We start from the raw sequence: 14,865 nt of genomic DNA, 5'->3' as shown, positions 1-14,865 counted from the left end.
CAATTGTGAAAAAAAATTATATTGTTTTATGTATATAGGAAGACTCAATTCCCCAGTGATAAAACGCGAACCGTAGAGAAAAAGATTTAAGGAAAGAAAGTGGTTTTAGCAGACAACGTCAATGAACTGTCGAGTTTAAGTCACTTGAGACATTATCAATTTAGTTTAGATTTTTTACTCATTTATTTATTCATTTGTCTATTGCCGAGAATTCGGCTGAAGGTAAAAACAGATGAAAGTGAATATTTTACAACTTCTATCTTTGATAAGCCAATTAATTTTCTATTCCTAATATCAGAACTATCTGTTGATTTGAAAAATTTTTTAAATTACACTTTTATATTTTACGTTTTTATCTATTCAATATGAGACGAATTCCATTATTCATTTTTTTTTTGGAATTTATGTGCAGAATTTATTCAATATTTTCAAAATATTTCTAACAAAAGAAATTACTTCGTAAAAATGATTATCTTCATTTTTAATGTTACTAAAGGTCTTTAATATCGTTTTGTATTTTTAATTACATTTTGCATTTTAATTTTGCAAAAATATGAGATACTGAAAAAAAATCTCAAAAATAATTTACAAAGGTAGTCGAGATTTATTTATTTCAAATAAAGTCAAAATTTCAATTGTTTCTTCTTTTTCTTTGTTTCAGCATCAAAAGAATGACAATAAATAATTTATGGATAGAGATACAATATCACGAACAATTCTCAAACGAAACTTTCACCGGCAGTCGTAAGTTCAGAACATTTTTTTCTTTAAAACAACACTATTATGATGATTATCGTTAGTTAATTAATTATACATTTGGTGAATAGAATTTTGAATGAAATTTTAATTAAAATGGCAAAGGTGCATTGTTGACAAGTTACGTACTTTCATTACATTTGTAAAATTCATAATAATGAGTTTCACAAAATATTCAGTCATTGATTTACCCGTAAATGAAATCACTGGAAAGTAAGTTGAGAGCAAACGTAAAATTGCTTACGATTTTTGAGATAAAATTTATAGTTTTTTCTCTGTAAACTTCATTTTGAACTACTTTGATTTCATCAATAAACTAAATAGTAAAAAAAAAAACAAAACAAATCTCTATAAATATTTGACAATAACATAATTATTGTCAAAATGATTTGTTAAACAGAAATTTTTTAAGCATTTATTTATATTATAGTAATTTTCGTAATTCAAGTATGACATCAATTACTCCAATTCACGTTAAATTTCCGAGTAGTTCAATTAAGAAATTCCAGGATGATTAAATAAATTTCTATTGAATTCTCCGATTCCAAACCACTCTTTACGATGGTTATTAAAAGAAGTAGTTCCTCTTTAAAAAAATAAAAGAGATAAAAAATGTTTGTGAATTGATCTCGGTACAAGTGTAATAATAAAGAATTAGTAAGCATATAAAATCAGATGAAATAATAAATCTATCGAATACAGTTGTATCGATTGTGATTCAAGTATGAGAGCCTTTTGAAAATCGTTTTAAACAACCACAACGTTCGAGTCGTTACTATTACCACAGCTTTAATGGGAAAACCTAGCTCTGAATTTACGTGGCAGCATACATTTACACCCTTCGACTGTTATTAGAGTAGAGAGCACCACTCCTCCCCATTTTCATTGGACTGGAAGTGAGTATTGGCAATAGCAACATGCATATAGCTATGAGACTCGTCGTGTGAACATAAAACCACTACGCTACGCTGCACATTTAAAAAATATTACCGCTAGGAATTACATACGCACGAATTTATTTCAATGCTAACTTCAACTGATAGGGTTTCAATATCCATTTACTGAACATCATGCATGTATTATAATCACTTGCAGGATGCATTTTAGTATACAATATCACTTGCCGAAACTTGCATTGAAACACATGAGAGATACTACAATTAATAGGGTTAATGTATTAAATAAAACACATCCTGGTGGATCGTATGTGTATATTGAGTTGCCTAAAGGCATGAGCAATAAGGAAACTTAGAAATTTCGAACAGTAAGCCAATAGATTCGTAAATTCTAAGAGGTAAAAGTAATTGGGAAGCTGAATCACACCTCGTCCTATTCTAACCACTTGAGAGTTGTTCAAGCGCTCTGGTTTCCCGTGCAATTTCCATGTTCACCTAAACCTCGAGTCGTCGCGTTTGCTATTCTCCTTTCACTTGTATTCGCCAAATAGAAGCAATCGTGAACCCAATGAACTTATGGCGGGGTGGAATTCAACTAGGAAATAGGAAAAAAGAGACAAAGGAAAATAGATAGAAACGAGAACATATAAAATGAATACATATTCCAAAGGTCATGGTAGATTGGATGCATTGAATAGAATACGATGCTTTCGTCATTTCTTTGATGTCTCTCAACCGGTTAATGTGGATTTCGATCTTGTAATTTAACTATCTCACTGAAAATAAAATATTTTGGAAAATATATACATAGGATATGTAATGTAAATGTCAAAAAATATTACAGAAAATGTGCTACTCATGATAAAAGCTATTCACAGTTATCCAATTCAATTACACCATTTCCCAGCACAAAATTTGGTTTTTTTATAGGTCAATTTTTAATAGGGATAATAAAAATTGTATTTAAATGTAAAATAACAAAATTATATTAAACGTTAAAACTTTAGGATGTCATCACAAAATCATTGAAAAAACTACACAAATTGTTGACTGATCTTTTGATAGATAGTTGAAACAGATTCATTCATCGATCAAAACGTAGAAAAACAATAGGAAAACTTTTTTTTTCAGTTAGGTTTGAATAAAAAATTCAACATTCGAAAGACATCGTAAAATTTCAGTTGTTGAAATAAAATTAATAAAAACAATTTTATATGAATTTTCATATATTTTATTATTATTAAAAAAAAAGCCTTTTAGAATTTAATTATTCATACCAATATTTGTTTTTAGACATTCCTTTGAAATTCAAATGATTTCACATTGTTGTCTTTCTGAAATAACTCCAATAACGAGCTTGCAATTAAATAATAATATATTTATTTTTATAACTAATTAATTTAAAGAGAAGTCGGTTACGAAATAAATTTAGTTTATCTCTTTCTCCCCTTATTTACTGTCATACAAAATTGGTATGAGACAAACGAGATGTAGTTCGAATGAATGCTTTCTGCTTCATGGCGCATATTGTCTGTGAATATCACGTACGGGCCCCTAGAATAGTACAGGAAGAAATTACGTGGAATACTCTGGTATCCGACAATTTGCTATCGGGGGTTTGTATAGTCTTGCGCCCGATCGATCGTTTCTGTACGTATGGCTATATGTACATATACTCGTTGTGAATTTTCTTTCGTCGCACGTACAGTCTGCCAATTTAACGTCTAGTAAGTGGCATTGCATCGTCACTAAGTGGTGTGTACTTTCTATACTTTTCTATCGTGTCATTGGCTCGCGAGACGAAGAATCGAGTTCCTATCGACACTCCAACTTTATATATATAAAATATACTAAGGGTGAGTGCGACAATGAATTAGTGAGAGATTGAAGCCGCAGCTCATACCTCCAAGCAGTTTAAGTGCACTCGAAAACTATGATGACAAGAAAAAAAGATAAAGAAAGTGATATTGGGATCATGTACGTGCGTAAATGCTCAGGTAGTGGTTGGATCGAAACTTGAAATATGTGTGTACGAGTAAAAACTTTTATCACTCAATATATCACATTTTTTAGTATTCTGGAGATAAAGTAACTAATCTTAGAATGTTCGTAAAGTGAATTTGTTAACTTTTTATCCACACATGCTCGGTTAATCGTTAGAAGAAAGTTATTTAATCACATCAACAAATCTATGTGACGATTTTTATTAAAGTTTTTTAAAATTTTTACATACTTTGAGGTGACAATATTAGTATGAAAAATAGTGAAGAATTTTTTTCGAGACGGAATTTAAAGCTGAACTCTCTGGTTTTCAAACCATAGAGTGAGAAATTTTTTGTTCTCTTGGGGCATCACTTTTTGCTAAGATAGAAATTCACACGAAAACGTTTCAAATGCTTTTACGATGAAAAATAATTTTTTTTTATCAAATTCAATATATAAATCTTTGAAATAAACTTTTGAAAATATTTTAATGTTTTTTGTAAAAATATTGTGGTTAAAAAAAAATAATAAAAAAGAGCTTCTACACCTCATCGAATAAATATTTTTAATGTCTGTACGATTAAAGCATAATAAGTTTAAAAACCATCGAAAGTGAATAAAAACATAATTCGTTTCAAACTGCAGTTTGTAAATAGAGAGCAATAAAACCACAATAAGCAGTGCATAACATGTCACACATAATGGTTGATGAAAGAAAATTAATTCCCATTTCCCAAGTGCATTTCAAGTGTCCGGGAATTGTCACGATTACCTACCCACACACAGTCATCCAGTGAAAACGTGATGGCTTCAAATAGAATGTGAAAATGAGATAATGCAGGAATGCATGGTAAAGGAAGGAGGAATTATGCACTCGGAAGATAAAATTTCTTTTAGAGCTGTACATCTATTTTTTAATTATCCAGAATTTGGTTGTGATGCCATACTGTCCGATGAATTGAAGGGAAATTGATGAAAAATTTCAGAATGTGGTACGCTATGCATGGAAAAAGTTCTAAATTATGCAGCATTTTCAGCCATTAATTGAAATGTCGATAATCTTCATGTGTGATAGTTTATATAGCAAAAAAAGTGAAGAGAGGGATTTCATTTAATTGCATTTGACTTTTAAAAAATTTTTGAATAAAATTGCAATAACCTTTGCTGTACAACTGTGTTCTACAACTAAAGTTGTTTGAAAGTTTTCAGAATCCTTTGACATTTTTAAGGCTTTTTTTTATCAAGGAAATTGAAGTCCAAGATTTCATATGTATTCTAAATGTGAAGGATAAAAGTCGTTGGAAAAATTTCCATATACTTCCAGATTTTCAGAACGCGTAACTTGTAAAGTTTTACTATTTGAGTATCGAAGTACTGCATCATGTTGTATAATTTATGTCCTTTTGATATTTCAGTTTTCTTTTGGTCCAGTACTTTAATCTTCGCACACATATTTCTTGAATTTATTTTCTATCATAAGGCATCACAAGATATTCAGTATATGAGATTCAGAGCATAAACATACATCCATACGCATAGTTGCATTTATTTGTAGCTGTAGAAATGTACTCTTGCACATTTTGGTCCTCATTATGTGCAAGTCAACATACCTTTGAAATAAGTCAAAGGAACAAGACACGTCTGCGTCTCATGTCATATCAATATAGTGAGTTTGAAAACTAAATATAATACCGTCAAACTACAGAAGCTTGAAAGAATCATTCTCCAATGAAATAATTCTTTAGCAAATAAAAAAATTTCTAGTGAGAATTCTTTTTATAAAATGGTAACAACAAAAATAAATGTAGAAGAAGACTATTTTTACAGTTTTCAATTTTATAGGTTTTTAGTTTTCTTTTATGTTGTCCCACATGTTCCTCTTGACATTGTGGTACGAGAGAGGTTTCCGTACAACTTGCCTGCATGCCACAAGGCGCATTCAGACATAGAAATATGTTACCCTTCTCACGCACACATGAACCGGCGCATAAAACTGCATAGAGCTCCGTGCCGGAATTTCAAATTTTCACTACTATATTTCTACGCGATAGTTTCGGGTTTTTCATTGAAAAGCACAAAACCGCGGAAGGTATTAAAATATTTTATGTAAAGCTGTTAATAATACATCATTCTAACATATTCATCAACATATATACCTTCAATCATTCTGTCTAGCGATTATGAAAGTTTCATTTATTAGAAACAGTGATAAGAAAAGAGTTTTAGTATTTTATATTGTTGTTGCTACGATTAATATAAACTTTAGTTATGAATATAATAAACCATAAAGGTATTAATGTGTTTGAGAGACTCCAAGTTCGAGAATCAATATTACTATATTAAATATTCTGAACTTCAACATTTTGTGAAAATAGTTTGAAAATACATGACCTATTTTTCGCGGAAATACCGAGAATATTTGTTCATTTAGCCCAAAATTCATGTCTTTTTTTTTTTATTAAAAAATTTTTTTCTCAATTAAATGCTCTTGCGTTATTGGATCATCCCCAATTAAAAAACATTTCTTTGAAGTTTGAAAAAACTGTAGTTCGAACAATATTATTAGTCCCAAAGCAAATCAACTGACGATTCAAGCAACATGGATGATTATTATAACTGTGAAGAGGATTAAGCGAAACGGATAAAGCCGAGGTTATGCTTTAATACGTATAATTTAGTATTTAATTTTGTTATCATAATGATACATTATCATGTGTCTATCTATTGATAATATACAACAATGTCTGGAGTATTTGCTGAAACGTGTTGGTTATCACAAGATTATCCAATACAACTATCAAACTCCAAACAAGAAATAATGACGTAGGGAACAACTCAACCTAGCCCATCTTCTCTTCTCAGAATAACTGTGGTGAATCATCAATCGATATGAAGGGAACAAATATTAAAGTAAAGCTGATCTCGACGAATCTTTGATTCACCATGTATATGTACTTACTCTTCTACTACATTTATTTGAGCGTTTTCACATTTCTTCCAATTTGTGGGGTGGAAAGAAGCCATTAGGAATCGTTGAGGTTTACATCTCGTCGACTTTATTTATCTTCCTTTGTCATTTGATGAATAAAATAATCTGTAGGGAGAACAGATACTTCATTTTATAGAATTTATCATACTAAAAAAAAAAATAATAATAATCGTGGCAAGTAAAATAGAAAATAATGGCTTTTGTTATTAAAAAAAATTTTTAATCTCGAGAATAAACTGTCAAACGTGAGGGTCAAACGGCTCCAAAAAATCAATGGAGCAATAGTTCATCTAAAGATGAGACAAAAGAGCTGTATTGAAAGATTCAAGCAGTTGACTGCAAGAGCAAGCAAATCCTTTGGAACTTTGAACAAGATCATACGGTTCACCAATCGATTAGTTCATCATTTCAATTACTATTTTATCGTAAAATTGAGTAATTCTGCTTTTAATCAAGAGAGCTTTTTCAGTTATTTGTGTCGAATTTTACAATTATCATTTGTTGTAAAATAATTGTGATTCATTGCATAGCATTGAATCCAATAATTAAAATAAAAAAAAAAAAAGAGAATATAGTGGAGTAATCTAATGAAAAATTAGTGAAATTGTATTGTTTATTACCGACAAAACATCATGCATGATCGACTACTCAACCGTAAACTCCATTATTTTATTTTACTTATCGTTGATTTTGTGTGCTTAACTACCGAGAATAATTAATTACGTCACGTGATGGTTCGTAAGAATAATTAAACTTTTCCCTTATGTATAAATGTTTATATTAACTTATATAATAGTTGGATTAATAATGCTAATTTATAATAAAAGTTTAATGAATCATAATGTATTTTGACAAAAGGAAAATAAATGTATAGATATATTTATTGAGGAAATATACAGTAGTAATTTATCTCAACAAAATATTTATTGGATTGAATAAATATTTTAATTTAGCTATGTAAAGTAATAAATCAAATTTTAATATTGTGATATCAAGTTGATACACATACATAATATTTATTCACGTGTTAGAATTGTTAAAATAAAACCTCAAATAATTCATAGCATAGAAAATTGAAATAGATTCTCAGTGTACCCTATACAAAATACATTTCAACATCATTTTGACTCTTGAATATTGGTGATGAATGTCGATGCTTCTAGATTAAAAATAACTACTGAACTGAATATTAAATTTTACAGACTGATAAATTGATGTACAAAAATTATTCAAACAACTTATTTGCTGGGAATTAACCAACCGTCTGCTTCAATAAGATTTTATCAGTAATTGTTCCATTTCCATTGACTATCACAGACTTATGTCGATCAATTTTAAAGAAAACTAAATATTTCATTTGTGAATTTGCTTTTATATTGAAAGGAAATTGAATGAAAGACATAATGGTTTTAATTTTCATACAATAGAAAGACAATTTCTCTTCAAGCGATATATGGAAGCAAAAAATTTGAGAATAGGAAAAAAGAAAGAACATGAAACAAAGTAACGTTCCTAAAGTGAACGCGAAACCTCTAAGGGGGGAAAGTAAAGTGACTGAACTGCAAAACCACAGCGGAGGATTGCCAAGAATCTCTTTGGCAAGTTGAATTGGCAGACAAATAAAAATAATGAAAAATGAGGAAACTTTAACCAAGATATTTTTTAACTATTCCAAAGTCCTTAAATTCTTTACCCCTTAATAGATGAATTTGAATAATCTTATTTTTATTCACTAGTTTCATTTATTTACATTCAACAATACTTTACCTTACATTTGTTTATATAATTTTTTTCGTCATACTTGCGCGGAAATTTTACTTTTCCATTAAGGAGGGGTTGAACTTTCCACGTAAGTATGACGAAAAATGATATTTAGCCCTAAGGAGGACAATTAGACTGGCTTAAACCACGTGTTTATCACCCTCGCCTTTGGCTCGGGTTGTAATTTAACACGTGGTTTGAGCTTGACTACTTTCCTTCCCTAGGTGTGAAATGTACTATTTTTGAGCTTAAGATTATATTTATATATTTTTAAAAAACACGACTTATCTTTGATTATACGCTATTGTCAATTGTCAATTATTGGTTTCTCTTGTTATTGAAATTCATTTGAGTGCACTATTTGTTATTTTCTTTCCTTTAGTGAAGTTCTAGAAACGTGACTGGTTTCTAAATTTATTCTTTTCCTATATATACTTTATAATCGATAATCAAGAACAATAAAAATTCGAGGAAAAGAAATTTCTTGATTAAAAATGATTTGGACTTGATTCGTTTATCTTAGCTCTTGATTTTGAAGTATTTATTAAACTGGAATATTAAACATAAAAAGCTAGAAAATCTCAAATGGCATTTCAAGAAGAAGAAAAAAATGAAAAACTTAATGTGCCGTCAGATTTATCACGCTTTTGTATTAAAATTCACACTGAAAGCTTTCATTGAAATTGACGATACAACAAGAATCACAAATTCTCAGAGAACTTGGCTCTCACAATGATTCATTGTATGGGTTTTGCAATTTGTGCCTTCTAAGTTTTGGCATAAATAAAGGTAAAGAGTATGTATTGTAAAATCGTACCTTCACTTATAAAGCATGCGCTCTGTGTGCTCATCAAAAACTTGTATACAATAGAAAATTTCGTCAACTCAAGTTACATTTTCGTAAAGCATACAACAACCTCACCGACTAGTATGTTAACGATTGTTCGAAAACTTTTTTCTTAATTAGTAATTCTGAATAAGTCATATAACTATTATATAAAAATTAATTCAACATATTCTTTTTAATTTTATAAAAGAAAATTCAACTACATTTCGGTAGTTATGACAATTACACTGTACACATTACACGAACCATAAAATTTGATATTGCTAAGCTCATCAGCATTCCGATAAAGTACAACCTATATCATTTTTTGGCAACAACTGGGAATCATAAATTGATGTTTAATTCTTCCATTCTTTTATGGATTAAAAAAAAATAATTTCATCTTGTAATTTCATCGCATTAACATAAATCTAAAGTATTAAAAAACAAAAAAATGATTAAATTATAACGGTAAGAAAAATAAGATATTCTGAATTCTATGAATAGACGAATTTCCATAAAATTCATACTCGATCAATTTTTGAATACTTGAACTAGATACCCATTGAATTGGCACTATAAAAATACTCTTTCACTGTGTTACATAGCAAATTTAATGAAGCAATGGAGCAGTTTGATAAAAAAGAGAAAAACGATAACCTCTGCACTAGTAGAAAAAAAAAGTTGCGATGCGATTGTCCACATGGCCAACCTCTTGCCACTATCGAGAATAGGAATGTGTGCGCACGTGTGTAAAATTAGGATCGCAGAACGCAGCTGACCGTAATATATAAGTGCAAACAAATCGAAACGGATAATTCGCATGAGAAACTACGCCAAATGTTAGACTATCTTTTTAGTTTCATGTGAGTTTCAATTCTCTTAATTTTTAAAAATTGTTTTCAGTGAATAAATAAATAAGCAATGATGTATGTGTCATTTTATCAATGAATTATAATATTTCTCTTATTACTACAATTATTACATTAGATTAAACAATTGACATATCTAACCAGTATTTACAATAAAGATCTTTTACCTTTTGTTGAAAACCAAAATGAAATTTGTTTTCAAACACAATTTATATAAAAGTGTGAGAGCGAATGAGATATTCTCAGTAATCGTAGTTAGTGTACAGTACAAATACATTTGTTGGATAACTTTTGCGAGAGATTACACGTGATTTGCATGCGATTGACGTTTTTACAGCTGACAAGTCGAGCATACGGCACTCTCCCATGAATTCATTGATTGAATTTCAAATAATCTGTTGTTAATTCACATATGTTAAAATTTAAAGTTTATTTAATGCTAAAATGTCGATGGCAATGAATAAATTTTTTGTTATCTAATTCAAGCCAACCAATTTTATCTTATATGAATTTACAAACAATGCATAATGTAACATTTGAACTGTAGCAATCATCATGGATAAAATATACATCAATAATTTCATCGTAACTCGTATCAAGTCCACATGACTTGCAGTGGTCAATTCCCTTCTCTCTTATTCCAAGTTTAAAATACATATTCAATCGATTAAGAGAAAAATCACGTAAAGACTGTTCAACTATTTTTAACGAACGATAGTAAGACATCAACATTACCTCGACTATCTAGACGTCAGTATTAGCTCTATTTCAACCTTTGAACCTTCGAATTATCAATTGAACTTCACATAAACCTTCAAGAATTAATCTCTATTCTAAATTGATTTTATTGATCACATATTACGGGATCTTATTTCAGATTATTCAATAACTTATTTAAAAACTAATATTATTGAGTTATTTAACATAAACTTGAAATTTTATTCAATAACTTTGAAAAAAAAAAATAAATACCATGAATTCATGTCCATAGATTGAAGGGATATTCAACTTGAATTGAAGTCTAATCATCTTCTTTCAACAATAGTAAGCTTAATGAGAAGCCACTTTATTAATTAAACTTCATTGATTAATGAAATTGTAATAATTATGAACCAAATTTCAAAGAAAGAACAAAAGCAATATCAAGACCAACTTGAGATGTAAAAACATATATTAATCATGTTTCACTAGATCTCATTTCAAACTCTTCAACCACACTTTTCAAAGTAAAACAGAGACTGAAATTTCCGACTCAGAATTCTCATTGAGGCTTTGTAGACCCATCAGATGGTTCATAATGGAGGGAAAATATTTGGTTAATCGAGAGAGACTAGAACTACTGATATTAGTTATTATATTCAAATATCAAATATAAAGCATGTAATATAATGCATAATTAGATATTCCCAGACATTGAATTAGTAGCATAGCTCAAATGCAGATAATAATGGTCGACCAGAACAGCTGATCTATTTAATAGGTGCATCGTTAAGTTTACAAAGTACTTCATATCTTGATAGAAAGTGACCATTGACAATGCATTAATTTAAAATCAATCGCTTGTGGAACGCTTAAATTTACATGTTCACAATTTCGTATTTCAACAAATCCTAGTAATTTGAATGATAATTGTTGAAAGCAATGACCTACTAAATCATTCAGAATTCATTCACAAAAAAATTCATCATATGTATTTAAGCACATATCCTCTTCTCAAATAATGCGTCTGATTTGATACATATTCACGAATCATGCAAAAATATTGATAACTGAACAACGTTTGGTATTTGAATAAAATCAACATTATTCATTTACGTACTACGTTCAAATTGACACAAACAATTTTCAACTTTTTTTTATGAATATAAATTACTTTATACAGTATTTTTTATTTCTTGATAATTAAACTATTTAAAAAAAATATCTATACAGCCAAGTTTGCCTATTAATCAATATGATGGAGAATAACTAGTTTGAACTGAAAGTAAAATACAAGTACGAAGGTTAATAATATGCAGTTTATTCACAAATAAAATCAATATAAAGGTTATTACAACGTAAATCATTATTATAGTCTTTAAACCATTTTTGACGTTCGTTAACATACAAAGAGAAATTTATTACTAGTTTTATTACTTGGATATGTACTAATATGATTTATAGCAATTTATTATTTTTCAATATAATTGAAAAATAGTTGATTAAATGTAGATTATATAAACTTACAATTTATAGATTGAATCAAAATTAAATTGCAAAGTTAAATGAAAAATTGCGATTTCTTTTGTTACACATGGAATACTAACAGTGAATGGCATTGGTGCTAAAGTTGTTTAATCGAGTATGGCACGAAAGCACCTGGTGTATTTCTATAAGGTATCATTTCTATACATGAACATTTAACTATCGATTTTCAATATTACGAGAACTGTACAACCATACAAGTCGCAAAGTGCGATATTCGATCAAACCTTTAACCATGCATAAACTTGTTGGATTTTCACATACTAAATGAATTTCAAAACTATAAGAAGTCGATAACAAAATTCATTATTCCATATTAAACAAACAAAAAAAAAATATTGGTCAAGCTCAGCAACTGAATTTGTTTGCTATACCAAATACTCAACTTTTATTCCGATATAGAGTTGACTAAATTATGATCAATACCATAATACATCCATCTAAAATACTTTGTTAAATACAAAATACACTAAAATTTTGTTCGTATTGCAAGAATGATTTGCTTAACAATTGGCAAGAGAGTAGAAGACCTTAAACTTATCAAAAAAATATTCGTTGTAATGGAAATTTTAAAGATTTCGAAAAGTGCTTAGTCAAACAAAATTTTATTAAACTGTTTACCTTTCACTCTTCTAATAAGGTTAAAAAAATTAATTTTCGTCATGCCTGCGCGGAAAGTTCACTTTTCCATTGGAGAGGGGTTGAACTTTCCACTCAGGTATGACGAAAAATTATATTCAGCCCTAAGGAGGACAATTAGACAAGCTTAAACCACGTGTTTACCCCCCTCGCCTTCGGCTCGGGTTGTAATTTTACACGTGGTTTGAGCTAGTCTACTTTTCCTCCCTAGGTGTGAAATATACTATTTCGTCATACCCGCACGGAAAGTTCACTTTTCCATTAGAGAGGGGTTGAACTTTCCACGCAGGTATGACGAAAAATTATATTTAGCCCTAGAGAAGACAATTAGACTAGCTTAAACCACGTGTTTACTTCCCTCGCTTGTTACTATAACCCTCGTGTGAAATGTACTATTCAGGAGATTCTAATATATATCAAAATAAGCCAAGTTATAAAAATATAATTTTAAAACGCGATATTCAACAGTTCCTTATTTCAAAAGAATAAGAAGATAACCAGAAAGTAGTAAAAAAAATTCTGATCAGTTTCTGTTCTTCCTTCCTGTCTTTACAAACGTAATCAAAAATTATTTATTATTCATAGAGATTTTTCAAATACGTTTCAATATTTTCAAACAAAATTGACACATTTTTCCTCTTTGTTTTCGATGAAAAATATTCTATTTTCACCGTGAACTTTCGCTTCCATAGGTTATAAAATTCTATTGTAATTGTCATTTTATTGAGCAAAGGTAATAGTGAATAAAAGTAGTGGAAACTATTTTTGTTCTATGCTTCGTTCTGCTATTGCTCGTATATAATTGGCTAATTTTCACCCCTTATATTGAGTAAAAGATTGATATTTGGTCATTTTGACAAGCACAGTTTCTCTTTTTTTTTCGTCTAGAATTCAGTTGTATTGTTCGTTGCTACTGATGATTTGTTACCCTGTATTATTATAACTCTATGAATATATATATATATATATATATATATATTCCTTCCTATATATATATAGCAAAAATCTTGATCTCAATTCATCTTGATCTAGAAAACTTCATATTTTAAAACTTTATGATGATAAAAAAACCAGCAGTTCGTTAAAATCTAATTTTCAACTGAAAAAATATCCTCTTTATGACTTATTATAAATGAAAAATTTTAATGCAAAAATTCTTATTTACTAGATTAATTTAGAATATTATGCTATGGTATTAATAATAATAATCTAATTGACTCTTTATCAGAACAATGGTCAATTGTATGGGATCACAAAAATTAAATTAAAAATACTAAAGAGTCGTGAGATCCGTTATTATAAATTATTTTACATCCTACATAATACAAGGGATATTCTTAAAAAGAAAAACATATAAATGGTTTTGAAAGAGCAGAAACTACGTGAACATTCAATTTATAAAGGTTGATTGAATTTAAACGCTTGAAAATATAGTTCTCTTGTAATGAAGTTTAATATAAACTTTTAAGTGTTATTCAATTTACTTTGTTTACAACATTTTCGCTTTTGATGCAAAATCTAGTTAATCTTGATAGAAATGATTTTTTATTTTTATTCATAAATTCAACAAGATTACAACGTTATCAAATCGAAAATAAAATAATATCAGTTGTTAGTCATTAAAAAATATGAAGATAAATGGTCATAAAAAAAATTTGATTTTAAAATCAATATAAGAATAATCTCATTGAATCTATATAGAAAATTGTTTATTCAAGTAAAAAATTATTGGAAAAGCAATTATCTGGAATTGTAATATAACAGATTCATTTTATTTGGATTATCCTCAATGTTTCATGAATGTTCTATTGCTATATCCAGTTACTTCATTTTATCAGAATCCTATTTCCAAGACTTCGATGATAAGCTTGGCGAGCAAACAAATTCTTCATTATACCG

General features: G+C 29.0%; 1 protein-coding gene across 4 annotated transcripts in view; it reads left to right on the top strand.

Moving 5' to 3' along the window:
* The window catches only part of kek5 (kekkon 5), a 114,887-nt gene that overhangs the window by 23,148 nt on the left and 76,874 nt on the right, over positions 1 to 14,865 (top strand). For 3 of the 4 annotated variants that reach the window (XM_035081696.1, XM_035081697.1, XM_035081693.1), the window contains exon 2: positions 662 to 744. The exons of the other annotated variant lie outside the window; for it this stretch is intronic. The gene's annotated coding sequence lies outside the window, so the exon portion shown is untranslated. The remainder of the gene's footprint in view (positions 1 to 661; positions 745 to 14,865) is intronic. 4 annotated transcript variants of the gene reach the window in all.

This window comes from Chelonus insularis, unplaced genomic scaffold, assembly GCF_013357705.1.
Source record: "Chelonus insularis isolate UGA/USDA-ARS -01 unplaced genomic scaffold, ASM1335770v1 contig_326_pilon, whole genome shotgun sequence".
NCBI lineage: Eukaryota > Metazoa > Arthropoda > Insecta > Hymenoptera > Braconidae > Chelonus > Chelonus insularis.
Note: the sequence above shows the minus strand (reverse complement) of the source record. Positions and strands in the feature narration are given on the sequence as shown.